We start from the raw sequence: 14,000 nt of genomic DNA, 5'->3' as shown, positions 1-14,000 counted from the left end.
AAATAATGATTATAACAATAAAAGTTTAGTCCCATAGAAACATTATTAAATTTTCTTGTCCCTTAGATTACATGTCATCCTCCTGGTAATACATGGTAGCTGGATGATTTACGTGTTCTCAAAATTTTAAAATATTTCTCTGACTGTATAGCTGCTTTTTTTTTTGGTGGAGATAGGTTAGTTTTTCAGTTCTTTCTTACTCTGCAGATTTAATTTCTTCATTTTTTTCTACCTAAAGACTAATATGAAATAGTTTAATATTTTAGCCATTTTCAGTAAGTTGTATACCCCTATTGGTTTATTAGGTTTATTTTTTCCTCAATTATCTTTTCCTTAAGATAGAGTATTTTATAAAATTCCATCTTGTTGCTTTATCCTGATGGCTAGCATTTTATCTTGCTTTATCTTTTCCCTTTAAGTTTCCATTAATGCTATGTATTCTTGTTTTTTTCTTTTTTTAATTTCTTTCCAGGACCTTTAAATCACAGTCTTTGGTTCACTTTCTTGACTTCCTATTAATGGTTTCTTTTTGCTTTGTACTATTAATAGAAATTGTGTGTGGTCCTTTTAAATTTTTACACTTAACGATATAATTCAGGATGATTTCGTCATTTCCCAAACTCTTGTCTTTAACATAACCTGTTTGTGAATTGCTCAATTTGTTCATGCTTTTTCTTTAATTTACATAGTAGAACACCTTTAAGCTATAAAAGAAGTAATTTGATTCTCTTCATTTCTCCCTTACTAGGCTCCGAACCCAGGACAAACTTTTGGGAAGTGAACAGAATTATTTTCCAGAAATTCTGGCTCAGAATGTCCACGTGTTCACTCACACATAGGAATGTTAGGTGTTCTCTAGGAGCTTGCTCCTTCAAATGTGGGCCCTGGACCAGCAGCTCTGGCATCAGCCAGAAACTGATTTGAAATGCAGAATCTCTGCTTCCACCGCAGACCCTGGATCAGGATTTGCATTTGAAGAGTTCCCCAGATGACCCTAACTCACATTCCAGTTTGAGAAGCCCTTCTCTAAGGTTTTCCTAAGGTTCACGTTTAGGAGGGCTCCCTGGGGAATTAAAATAATTCTACCCTTACTTGGGGGCTGAACATGGGCCAAATGTTCAGTGGCTGGATATTGAAATAAACATTTGGCTGAAGCCAAAGTTGAGGCCAAATATCATCAGTGTAGAATGTCTGTGATACAAAAATAAATCTGAGATTTTGTAACTGCCCAGTGGGTTCACCTTGCCCGCTGCCTAGACAGAACCGATTTATCATGACAGGGGAATTGCAATGGAGAAAGAGTAATTCACGCAGAGCCGTCTGTGCATGAGACCGGAGTTTTATTATTACTCAAATCAGTCTTCTGAGCATTTGGAGATCATAATTTTTAAAGATAATTTGGCGGGTAGGGGCTTGGGAAGTGGGGAGTGCTGACTGGTCAGGTTGGGGATGGAATCATAGCAGATAAAAGTTAGGTTTTCTTAGTATGTTCTGTTCCTGGGTGTGACAGCAGAACTGGTTGGGCCAGATTACCAGTCTGGGTGGTGTCAGCTGATCCATCCAGTACAGGGTCTGCAAAGTATCTCAAGCACTGATTTTAGGTTTTGCAATAGTGATATTATCCCCAGGAGCAATCTGGGGAGGTTTAGACTCTTGGAGCCAGAGGCTGCATGACCCCTAAATTGTAATTTCTGATCTTTTAGCTAATTTGTTAGCCCTGCAAAGGCAGACTGGACCCCAGGCAAGAAGGGGGTCTTTTTGGTAAAGGGCTGTTATCAATTTTGTTTCAGAGTCAAACCATGAACTGAATTCCTTCCCAAAGTTAGTTCAACCTACGCCCAGGAATGAACAAGGACAGCTTAAGGGTTAGAAACAAGACAGAGTTGGTGGGGTCTGATTTCTTTCACTGTCAAAATTTCCTCAGTTATAATTTTGCAAAGGTGGTTTCAATTTTACCAAAACTTAGAATATATACATTTATTAATTATTTACATTTAAAGATTCAAATTTGTATAATTTTACCTTGTGATTTAGAAACAATAATTTTTCAGCACTGCTGGCTCCTAGATGACTCCTGTAGGTACTTTACCACATGTTTGTATAGTAAATAGATGCTCCCTTTTTACTGATACCATTGGAGAAGCAAGATATGAATCTTGAAATACTTACGGCCTAAATATAATTAAATATCTCAAATTATCAGCCATTTTTTTAAGGTTATTTGCTTTAATGTCAGGAATGCTAGCACAGAAATAATTTTACAAATATTAGAATTATAATTTTATCTACTATTGGTTGTTTTGCTTTATATCATTATTTAAATTTTTAGAAAAACTGTTGACTCAGTTTTTGCTTCCCAGGGTTACCTAACTCATTCTTTTCAATATTTTTACTGTCTCTTTAACTACTAATTTAACTTCTGAAAATAAAGAAAAAAATAGTTTCACTTAAAAGTAACTGGAATCAAGGTGCTCATTAATTATTTTACTCTGGCAAAAAAATTTACACAATTATATTTCAAAAAATTGATGGAATCTCAACATGCAAAGACAGAATTTCATCATGAAGTACATATTGAACTTTTTTTATGTATGAAATTTTAATATGCATATATTAACACAAATCTGAAAAACATACTTTGTACTCATAATGGCTCAGTTACTATTTTGTAAGATGGTGACATATTGTAATCACATTGTCATTTGTCATGCACAATTTCTGAGTTACTAGAGATGATACTGAAGTATGCATTTGGCGTACAAGGAAACTATCAAGTCAATTTAGGCTGAATAATAGGCTAAAGCCAAACTCGTCTGTTTTTTTCCATTCATGATAGTAGATGCAGTTTTCTATTGTGTCTACTAGAGAATTTTCAGCATTACCAACGGTAAAATTTTGCCATTGTAATTTTTATGACAAATAATTTTGTCATATATATTAACATGGGTGTTAGCTTTAAAATGTATAAAATTTTACTCACTTTGATTTTGAAAACAAAGAGAATTGAAAATATTTTCCTCAATAAAACTATATATAAAATTTTTTAAAAAATATTTTCCCTTCTACTTTTGTTAATTAAGAAATATAAATATGAGGAGACAGCATCTCTACAAAAATATATATATATAAAAACTAGCTGGGCATGGTGATGCGCCACCTGTGGTCCCAGCTACTCAGGAGGCTGAGGTGGAGAGTTTGGGCCTGCAGTGAGCTGAGTGAGCTGTGATCATACCACTGTACTCCAGCCTTCATGACAGAGAAAGACCCTCTCTTAAAAAGAAAAAAAAAAAAGAAAAGAAATATAAACTCTTTCCAAGCATACACATTACTAGAATTAGTCTCTCGCTTGCAATTAAAAAGTTTTCATGTGGTGTTACAGAACCAGCTGAAATACCAGATGATAGTGGTATTGATAGTTATTTTTCTTGATATTGATGATGAGAGAGGAGCTTCTGAATAACTATAGTAAAAAAGTCTTTTCCACCTCAAAATTCATTTTAACAAATTATATTATTTTAGTTAATCTTTTATTAACTTCTAATTTTATTGAATTACTTTTAAAGAAAGCAACCTTTTAAAAATCTGTCAAGCTTTATGATGTCTCTAAATTAGGCATATAAAGGAAATGTATATTCTCTATACAAGGGATATATCTATTAAATCAAGTATTATTCAGTTATTCTATGACCTTACTTATATTTTGCCTATCAGAGCTGTGAAATTCTGAGATATACCTAAGTTTATCTTAAGCGGCATCTATTCGTTTATGCATATGTTCTTTTCATGTTGGCACTGGATGCCTTTACTTTGGTCCTTTTCAAAATTCCTAGCATACTGACCTTTTAAAAAAATCTGAAGTTCAGTGATTCTTGAAATTATCTTTAATCTTATAGAAAACCTCTGAATCATTAAAAAGAATATTACTTGATTTTTGTAAAATTAAATTTATATTATCAAATTTCCACGGACATATTCCAAATGCTACTTTTGAATTCTAGGAACTGAGCATTTAGGAAATACACAAATTTCTTATATTTCTTGACAACTCTACTACTCCTCTGAGAAGAATCTGTATTTGTCATTTCTATTACTATCATAACTCTGATGGTTAATGTATCCACCAGTAGATGACAAGGAGCAATAATAAAGATCAAGTTCAATGTTTAATAATTATCCCTAAACTAGTTAATCAACTAAATCTCTGAGGAAAAATGTTATAGATTTCTGTGACAAATATAGTGGGATTCTAAGTGTTGATTTCACAGATTCAAGAAAAATTCATCTATCTATACAAATTGCCAAGTATCTACAGCAATCTGATCAATATATTGGTAAAGAAGAATATTTAAATACCAGGTGGCTATTAACTATAATGCCAATAATACTGGCTACCTAATGAGCAAAAAAAGGAAAAGAAAATTGCTTTCATTTTATTATAAAAAGAGGATATTTGCATTGGGGGTTTGGAAGGAATAGATAAGTTAAGGCTTTGCCAGTAGTAGGCATTGTGAAGGTGAAATGAAAAGCAGAAAGTAGTGGGTCTTAAGCAATAGGGGCATTAGATACTCAAGGATTGTCCAGGGACAGATAAAGTGGTACATAGTTTCTTATGTAATAAAGAATAGTAGGCAGAAGAATATAGGTTGTGTTCCAAACTGTAGTGCATTGACTGAGTGTTGAGAAGAGACTAAAGAATGACTTTGTTTTACATTATTAGGTGAACTTTGATAGCATAGGGATGATTATGATATAAATCTATTGATTGGTGTTTATTCATAGAAGTATACTGTAGAAGTCAACATGTATACCAAAAACTACCAGTGTTGTGTGAAATGAAATCATAAGGTACTATATTATCCATGTTATACCAATAGCTTTCCTAATTTATCTTGTCTATTTTTTTAATGCATACAAGGTGATCAAATTTATATTGATCCTTTCCATCACACTAGCATGGACTGTATTCCAGTTTGTACTGGTTGATTGATTGAATTGGTGAATTTTAGTGTGTTTAGAAAAATATGCTTTATGTATTTAATAAGGTCCTATAATATTTTTCCTAATACGTTATTATCATTTTCTCTGGTATAATCCTATGCAGTGATTCCCTTGGTATCTATTTCAATAAGCATATTTTCAAATTTGGTCAGGGTCATAAATACTGCTTCCAGTCATTTCATTCTCATTATTAATTAATACTTAATTCTGTTGATGTTCCTTTCATAGATAAGGAAAAGCAGGACAATGAAAAAGGGTCCATGGATGGTCTGGGCGTGCTCACAAATCTTTGTACAGAAAAGGCCCTGAGATTCCTACCTTGTTAAGCAATGGGGCTGTATCACTACATGGTAGGGTGACTATAAAATTTATTGTCCAAACTGAGACACTTTTGAAAGTGAAAGAGAATACTATTAATAATTACACCTGGGCAACAGACATAAACCACAACTGTCCTGGCAAACCAGGACGTATGGTCATCCTGTTACATGGTGACAGTACAGTGATGTATGGACAGGATCTTTCAAGCCTAGAATGCAACTTGGCTTGAGATATTTTTCTGAGCTGAATTCCCTCACATTGTCTATGTGTAAGTTCTGCTTCCTCTTAGCTGGGCTATCATAAGACTTTATATGGAAATAAACTACTTATCTCCTCATTTTGAAAAAAATACAAGCTTTCATCTAACTTGGAAGTTTATGTAGAGAATAATTTGAATATGGGATGTTGGATAGCATTGATAGTTATTTTTTTGATATTGATGATGAGACAAGAGTTTAGAAGAGCTATGGTATAAAAGTCTTTTCCTCCCCAGACTTCATTTTAACAAATTCTCAATATTATTTTAGTTAATCTTTTATTAACTTCTAATTTTATTGAATTATTTTAAAAGAAAGCCACCTTTTAAAAATCTGTCAAGCTTTATGATGTGGCTAAATTAAGCATATAAAAATGTATATTCTCTATACAGGGGAAATATCTATTAAATATACTATTATTGAGTTATTTTATGACCTTATATTTTATCTATTAGAGTTGTCAAATTCTGAGATATACTTAAGTTTCATACTCTAATTTAGCCAAACCTTTATTGCAGTTTCGGTAGTTTTTGTTTTATATCCTTAAACTATCATATTGTTGATTTATAACATATTATTGATGAGTGTGTGTGTGTGTATTTAAGGCTGTTTATATTTTTTATGAATTGTGATTTTTATCATTACATCATTATATTGTCTATCCTTGTTGGTGCTTTTAATGCAATTATCCATCTCACCATATATCCATTCTTGCTTTCCTTTTACTTGCATTTGCCTGGTATCTCTGTTTATCCTGTTATTTCCAACCTTAAAAGAAATTGCTCTGTTTTAATTGTGTTTATCAGTTAGAAAGGAAAAGCTATGTTCCACTAACAAATTAGCCCTGACATTTAAAAGGCTTAGAGAAACAAAGTTTATTTTTGGCTCTCACTAAAGGCCAATTAGGTTTCTTTGTTGTTGTTTTGTTTTGTTTTAACTTGAAAACTCAGCTGCCCTCCATTTGTGCCCTCAATAATCCAGGCAGCTTCAATCTTGAAGTTCTGCCATCTCAACCTGTGGTGTTAGGGTTCACTGTGGCAGAGGAAGAGGTAGCTGGGACATGTGCTTCCCTTTTAAATTATTTGTTTCACAGCCCATTTTCTAAAACCAGTCATGTGACATATTTACCAACTAGAGTCTTCTGCACACCCAAGAAGGGGAGAATCTAATAATAGTGAATGATTTTAATGTTTACGATAACGTATTTCTTGCAAATAAGGTACAGTGTTTTAAAAGTTGAATCTTACGATCTCTATGTTTTACGAAGTGTTCATTCTGTTTACATTTAGTATAGTGAATGATATACTTGATTTTACTAAGCATTTTTGTTTCCTTTTTTGCTTTGCTTTATTATTATTATTGTTATTATAATTATTTTTCCTAGATGGAGTTTCGCTCTTGTTGCCCAGGCTAGAATGCAGTGGCACGATCTCAGCTCACTGCAACCTTCTCCTCCCGGATTCAAGCGATTCTCCTGCCTCAGCCTCCCAAATAGCTTGGATTACAGGCACCTGCCACCACACCCGGCTAATTTTTTAGTATTTTTAGTAGAGACTGGGGTTCACTCATTTACTTTATATTACTTGATAATCAAGTTGTGATTTTTCCTTCCAGAGCTTCTATTTTTATTTTCCATTCTATTAGTCTTTACATTTCCCTTTTCCTGATTTTATATATAATCTGATGCATGTATTTCTGCTAATATCTGGAAGCAAGATACCAACTTGCTCTTTCATATTACTTAGTGTATTGGTTTTCTAGGGCTGCCATTACAAAATACCACAAACTTGGTGGCTTAAACAACGGAAATTTATTATCTCATATCTCTGGAGGCTAGAAGTCCAAAATCAAGCTGTCTTCAGGGTTTGTTCATTCTGAGACTGGGAGGGAGAATATGTCTCATGCCTGGCTTCTGGTGGTTTGCTGGCAATCTTTGTTGTTCTTTGGCTTGTAGATACATCATGCTGATCTCTAATTTTCTTTTCACATGGTGTTCTCCCTGTGTGTATGTCTGTGTCCACATTTCTCCTTTTTATAAGGACATCAGTTATATTGGATTAGGGGCCCACTCTATCCCAGTATGACCTCATCTTAACTACCTCTTCAGCAACCCTATTTTCAAAAAAGATTACATTGTCAGGGTTAAGACTACAACATACGAATTTTGGGGGAGTATAATTCAACTCATAACACTGTTTCCACAGATTTGATTCCGCTGTTTTCCCCAACCACACCAATAAGTTAAGCTCTTCAGAAAATTTACTTTCCCCCGATTCCTACCACTTCTTTGCCTGATATAGATTAGTGCTTTTAATAGTAAATCCCTTATCTTCAAGAATGCTTGTTTGCCATTCATACTGTACACTTTAAGTCTACCTTTATCCATGCAGATTTAATAATGTTTGATATAAAATATACATGGAGATAATCATGTATATAACATAGTGTAATTATAAATGTCAAAGTTTTTTATTCACTGCTGTGTCTTGCATGCTTTATTGTGTCTCTAATTGGGTTCATTTGTAAATTGGTAAGAAGTTTTCTTGCCTGCATTTTATTTAGATGGAGTTAGTAGGTGTATACTCTGAGGATTCTTACAGATCCTCAAACATTTTACTTTTGTCCCATAAGATGAGTGACATCTTGATAAGTATAAGCTGTAGTCTTTTCCTGTTGAGAGTTTCTGTAGTTACTATTCCCCTGTTTCATAGCCTCCAAAATGCCAGATAAAGAGCCTGGAGTCACACAGATACGTATATTTTTCAATTGTATGCATTTGTTTTTCTTCCTGGCCACCTGTCAGATTTCTCTGTATCTTTAGAGTTTGGGAATGTTGCTACTATATGCCTGGGAGGTTCTCTGTTCTCCTCAATGTAGTCTAGAAGCTAGTGAGCTACAGTCAGTCTGAAAGGTCAGAACATTCTTCAACTCAGGGAAATTTTCTTCAAAGGTTATTTTAGACTATTGCCTTTCCTTTATCTCCACATTTTTCATCTTCTGAATTACTGTTGTTTTAATGTCTGGGCTTTCAAATATACCTTCTAAGTCTTTTTCGTCATGATTTTTACCCCTTTATAAATCTTTTGACCACTAGAAAGTTTCTCACATATGATCATTCATAAATGATTATTTTCCTTCAAGCAATCTATTGAATTTAACTGATTTTATTATTTATATTCATATTTATATCTAATATTCCATCATTTCTATGTAATGCAGAGTGAGTTCTGTTTGTTTTCCTTCTCTTCAGTTGTTGGGGCCCCTTAAATGAATTGCTATTTGTATTTTTTGGCTCACAAAAGCTAAGCTGTATTAATCATGTTTCTGGCTTCTGTAAACTTGATGCTTTAACATTAGCCTTAGGCTAGACATGCCTTGTTCTGGACAACTCAAAAATGTGTCTGAGTCACTTTGCCTTGCCTTCCTGCCTCTCTTGTTGCTTACTCTTGTCATCCGGAGGAATCCCCCTCAAGGAATTTGCTTTTCTATATATATATATATATATAAAATACTTTACGTTCTAGGGTACATGTGCACAAAGTGCAGGTTTGTTACATAAGTATACATGTGCCAGGTTGGTGTGCTGCACCCATTAACTCCTCATTTACATTAGTTATATCTCCTAATGCTATCTCTTCCCCCTCCCCCCATGCCACAACAGGCCCTGGTGGTGTGTGTGTGTGATGTTCCCCTTCCTGTGCCCAAGTGTTCTCATTGTTCAATTCCCACCTATGAGTGGAAAACTGGCTAGCCATATGTAGAAAGCTGAAACTGGATGCCTTCCTTATACCTTACACAAAAATTAATTCAAGATAGATTAAAGACTTAAATGTTAGACTTAAAACCATAAAAACCCCAGAAGAAAACCTAGGCAATACCAATCAGGACATAGGCATGGACAAGGACTTCATGTCTAAAACACCAAAAGCAATGGCAGCAAAAGCCAAAATTGACAAATGGGATCTAATTCAACTAAAGAGCTTCTGCACAGCAAAAGCAACTATCATCAGAGTGAACAGGCAACCTACAGAATGGGAGAAAATTTTTGCAATCTACTCATCTGACAAAGGGCTAATATCCAGAATCTACAAAGAACTCAAACAAATTTACAAGAAAAAAACAAACAAGCCCAACCCCATCAACAAGTGGGAGGAACGTGCTTTTCAAATACAAACCAACCATTCCAGAGCCCACATCCTCAGCCATCTCCTGTCATACTCTTACCTTAATAACCCCACGGCCAGGTACAGGCAACTAGGGACAGCTGCTTTGTCCCAAAGCCTGATGAAATCATTCAGGGTAGCCATCTTAAGCCTACTTACCCTACCTCTCCTGTACCTTCTCATGGAGACTACAATAAAGGCGGTTGCCCAATTTCTCTCCCTCTGCTTCATGACCAACTCCAGTGCTTCCCCATGTAGCCCCCTGTGGTGTGGTATACCCTTTCTCGGGGGAACTGTGAGTAATAAACTGTTTTCAAAGGCAATTCTCTCCTGATCTGTTGGCCTTACTATATCTCAAATTAGCTATTAATAGACTTTACAGTTGACCCTTGAGCAATGCAGGGTTTACTCACACAGTTGAAAATCTGTGTAGGGGGTGGCATCAAGATGGCTGAATAGGAATAGCTCCAGTCTGCAACTCCCAGCATGAACGATGCAGAAGACGAGTGATTTCTGCATTTCCAACTGAGGTACCGGGTTCATCTCACTGGGGCTTGCCAGACAAGTGGGGGCAGCCCATGGAGCAGGGTGGGGCATTGCCTCACACTGGAAGCTCAAGGGGTTGGGGAATTCCCTTTCCTAGCAAAGAGAAGTCGTGACAGGAGGCACCTGGAAAATCGGGACACTCCCACTTTAGTACTGTGCTTTTCCAACGGCCTAAGCAAATGGCACACTAGAAGATTATATCCCGCTTCTGGCTCGGAGGGTCCCACGCCCAAGGAGCCTCACTCGCTGCTAGCACAGCAGTCTGAGATCGAACTGCAAGGCAGCAGTGAGGCTGGGGGAGGGGCATCCACCATTGCTGAGACTTGAGTAGGTAAACAAAGCGGCTGGGAAGCTTGAACTCGGTGGAGCCCACCTCAGCTCAAGGAGGCCTGCCTACCTCTGTAGACTCCAACTCTAGGGGCAGGGCATAGCTGAACAAAAGGCTACAGAAACTTCTGCAGACTTAAACGTCCCTGTCTGACAGCTTTGAAGAGAGTAGTGGTTCTCCCAGCATGGATTAGAGATCTGAGAATGGACAGACTGCCTCCTCAAGTGGGTCCTTGACCCCCGGGTAGCCTAACTGGGAGGCACCTCCCTGTAGGGGGGCGACTCACACCTCATAAGTTCGGTGCGCCTCTGAGACGAAGCTTCCAGAGGAAGGATTAGGTAGCAACATTTGCTATTCTGCAGCCTCCGCTGGTGATACCCAGGCAAACAGAGTCTGGAGTGGACCTGCAGCAAACTCCAACAGACCTGCAGCTGAGGGTCGTGACTGTTAGAAGGAAAACTAACTAACAGAAAGGATATCCACACCAAAACCCCATCTGTACGTCACCATCATCAAAGACCAAAGGTAGATAAAACCACAAAGATGGGGAGAAACCAGAGCAGAAAAGCTGAAAATTCTAAAAATCAGAGCTCCTCTTCTCTTCCAAAGGAATGCAGCTCCTTGCCAGCAACGGAACAAAGGTGGATGCAGAATGACTTTGACAAGTCGAGAGAAGAAGGCTTCAGACGATCACTAATAACAAACTTCTCTGAGCTAAAGGAGGATGTTCAAACCCATTGCAAAGAAGCTAAAAACCTTGAAAAAAAGGTAGACGAATGGCTAACTAGAATAAACAGTGTAGAGAAGTCCTTAAATGGCCTGATGGAGCTGAAAACCATGGCACGAGAACTATGTGACACATGCACAAGCTTCAGTAGCAGATTTGATCAAATGGAAGAAAGAGTATCAGTGACTGAAGATCAAATGAATGAAATCAAGGGGGAAGAGAAGTTTAGAGAAAAAACAGTAAAAAGAAATGAACAAAGCCTCCAAGAAATATGGGACTATTTCAAGAAAAGCCTCCAAGAAATATGGGACTATATTACAAGCATTCCTTTACACCAATAACAGACAAACAGAGAGCCAAATCATGAGTGAACTCCCATTCACAATTGCTTCAAGGAGAATAAAATACCTAGGAATCCAACTTACAAGGGATGTGAAGGACCTCTTCAAGGACAACTACAAACCACTGCTCAGTGAAATAAAAGAGGACACCAACAAATGGAAGAACATTCCATGCTCATGGATAGGAAGAATCAATATTGTGAAAATGGCCATACTGCCCAAGGTAATTTATAGATTCAATGCCATCCCCATCAAGCTACCAATGACTTTCTTCACAGAATTGGAAAACACTACTTTGAAGTTCATATGGAACCAAAAAAGAGCCCACATTGCTGAGACAATCCTAAGCAAAAAAAAAAAAAAAAAAACTGGAGGCATCAAGTTACCTGACTTCAAACTGTACTACAAGGCTACAGTAACCAAAACAGCATGGTACTCGTACCAAAACAGAGATACAGACCAATGGAACAGAATAGAGCCCTCAGAAATAATACCACACATCTACAACCATTGATCTTTGACAAACCTGACAAAGACAAGAAATGGGGAAAGGGTTCCCTATTTAATTAGTGGTGCTGGGAAAACTGGCTAGACATATGTAGAAAGCTGAAACTGCATCCCTTCCTTATGCCTTATATAAAAATCAATTCAAGATGGATTAAAGACTTAAATGTTAGATCCTAAACCATAAAAACCCTAGAAGAAAACCTAGGGAATACCATTCAGAACATAAGCATAGGCAAGGACTTCATGACTAAAACACCAAAAGCAATGGCAACAAAAGCCAAAATTGACAAATGGGGTCTAGTTAAACTAAAGAGCTTCTGCACAGCAAAAGAAACTACCATCAGAGTGAACAGGCAACCTACAGAATGAGAGAAAAATTTTACAATCTACCCATCTGACAAAGGGCTAATATCCAGAATCTACAAAGAACTTAAACAAGTTTACAAGAAAAAAAAAACAACCGCATCAAAAAGTGGGCAAAGGTTATGAACAGACACTTCTCAAAAGAAGACATTTATGCAACCAACAGACACATGAAAAAATGCTCATCATCACTGGCCATCAGAGAAATGCAAATCAAAACCACAATGAGATACCATCTCACAGCAGTTAGAATGGTGATCATTAAAAAGTCCGGAAACAACAGGTGCTGGAGAGGATATGGAGAAATAGGAACACTTTTACACTGTTGGTGGGACTGTAAACTAGTTAAACCATCGTGGAAGACAGTGTGGCAATTCCTCAGGGATCTAGAGCTAGAAATACCATTTGACCCAGCCATCCCATTACTGAGTATATACCCAAAGGATTATAAATCATGCTGCTATAAAGACACATGCACATGTATGTTTATTGAGGCACCATTCACAATAGCAGAGACTTGGAACCAACCCAAATGTCCATCAGTGATAGACTGGATTAAGAAAATGTGGCATATCTACACCATGGAATACTCTGCAGCCATAAAAAGGATGAGTTCATATCCTTTATAGGGACATGGATGAAGCTGGAGACCATCATTCTGAGCAAACTATTGCAAGGACATAAAAGCAAACACCGCATGTTCTCACTCATAGGTGGCAATTGAACAATGAGAACACATGGACACAGGATGGGGAACATCACACACGGGGGCCTGCCGGGGGATGGCAGGAGGGGAGGGATAGCATTAGGAGTTATACCTAATGTAAAGGACGAGTTAATGGGTGCAGCACACCAACATGGCACATGTATACATATGTAACAAACCTGCACTTTGTGCACATGCCGGGCGCGGTGGCTCACGCTTGTAATCCCAGCACTTTGGGAGGCCGAGGCGGGCGGATCACGAGGTCAGGAGATCGAGACCATCCTGGCTAACACGGTGAAACCCCGTCTCTACTAAAAATATAAAAAAATTAGCTGGGCGTGGTGGCGGGCGCCTGTAGTCCCAGCTACTCGGAGAGGCTGAGGCAGGAGAATGGCATGAACCCGGGAGGCAGAGCTTGCAGTGAGCAGAGATTGCACCACTGCACTCCAGCCTGGGTGACAGAGCAAGACGCCGTCTCAAAAAAAAAAAAAAAAAAAAAGAATGAAAGAAAAAGAAACAGAAAATCTGTGTATACTTTTTAATTCTCCCAAAAGTTAACTATTAGTAGCCTACTGTTGACTAGAAGGTTTGCTGATAACAGAAAGAGTTGATTAACACATAGACTAGTATCTACAGATAATTTATGCATTCATGACATACCTAGCCTTTTCTTAATTTTTTTTCTGATATTTCTAGGCTATGTGGTTCATCTGCAAGTTTTTTCAAATTGTCAGAAATCTCCG

The sequence above is a fragment of the Nomascus leucogenys genome, chromosome 16 (genome assembly GCF_006542625.1).
Source record: "Nomascus leucogenys isolate Asia chromosome 16, Asia_NLE_v1, whole genome shotgun sequence".
Lineage (NCBI taxonomy): Eukaryota > Metazoa > Chordata > Mammalia > Primates > Hylobatidae > Nomascus > Nomascus leucogenys.
This window is presented reverse-complemented; position numbering follows the sequence as displayed.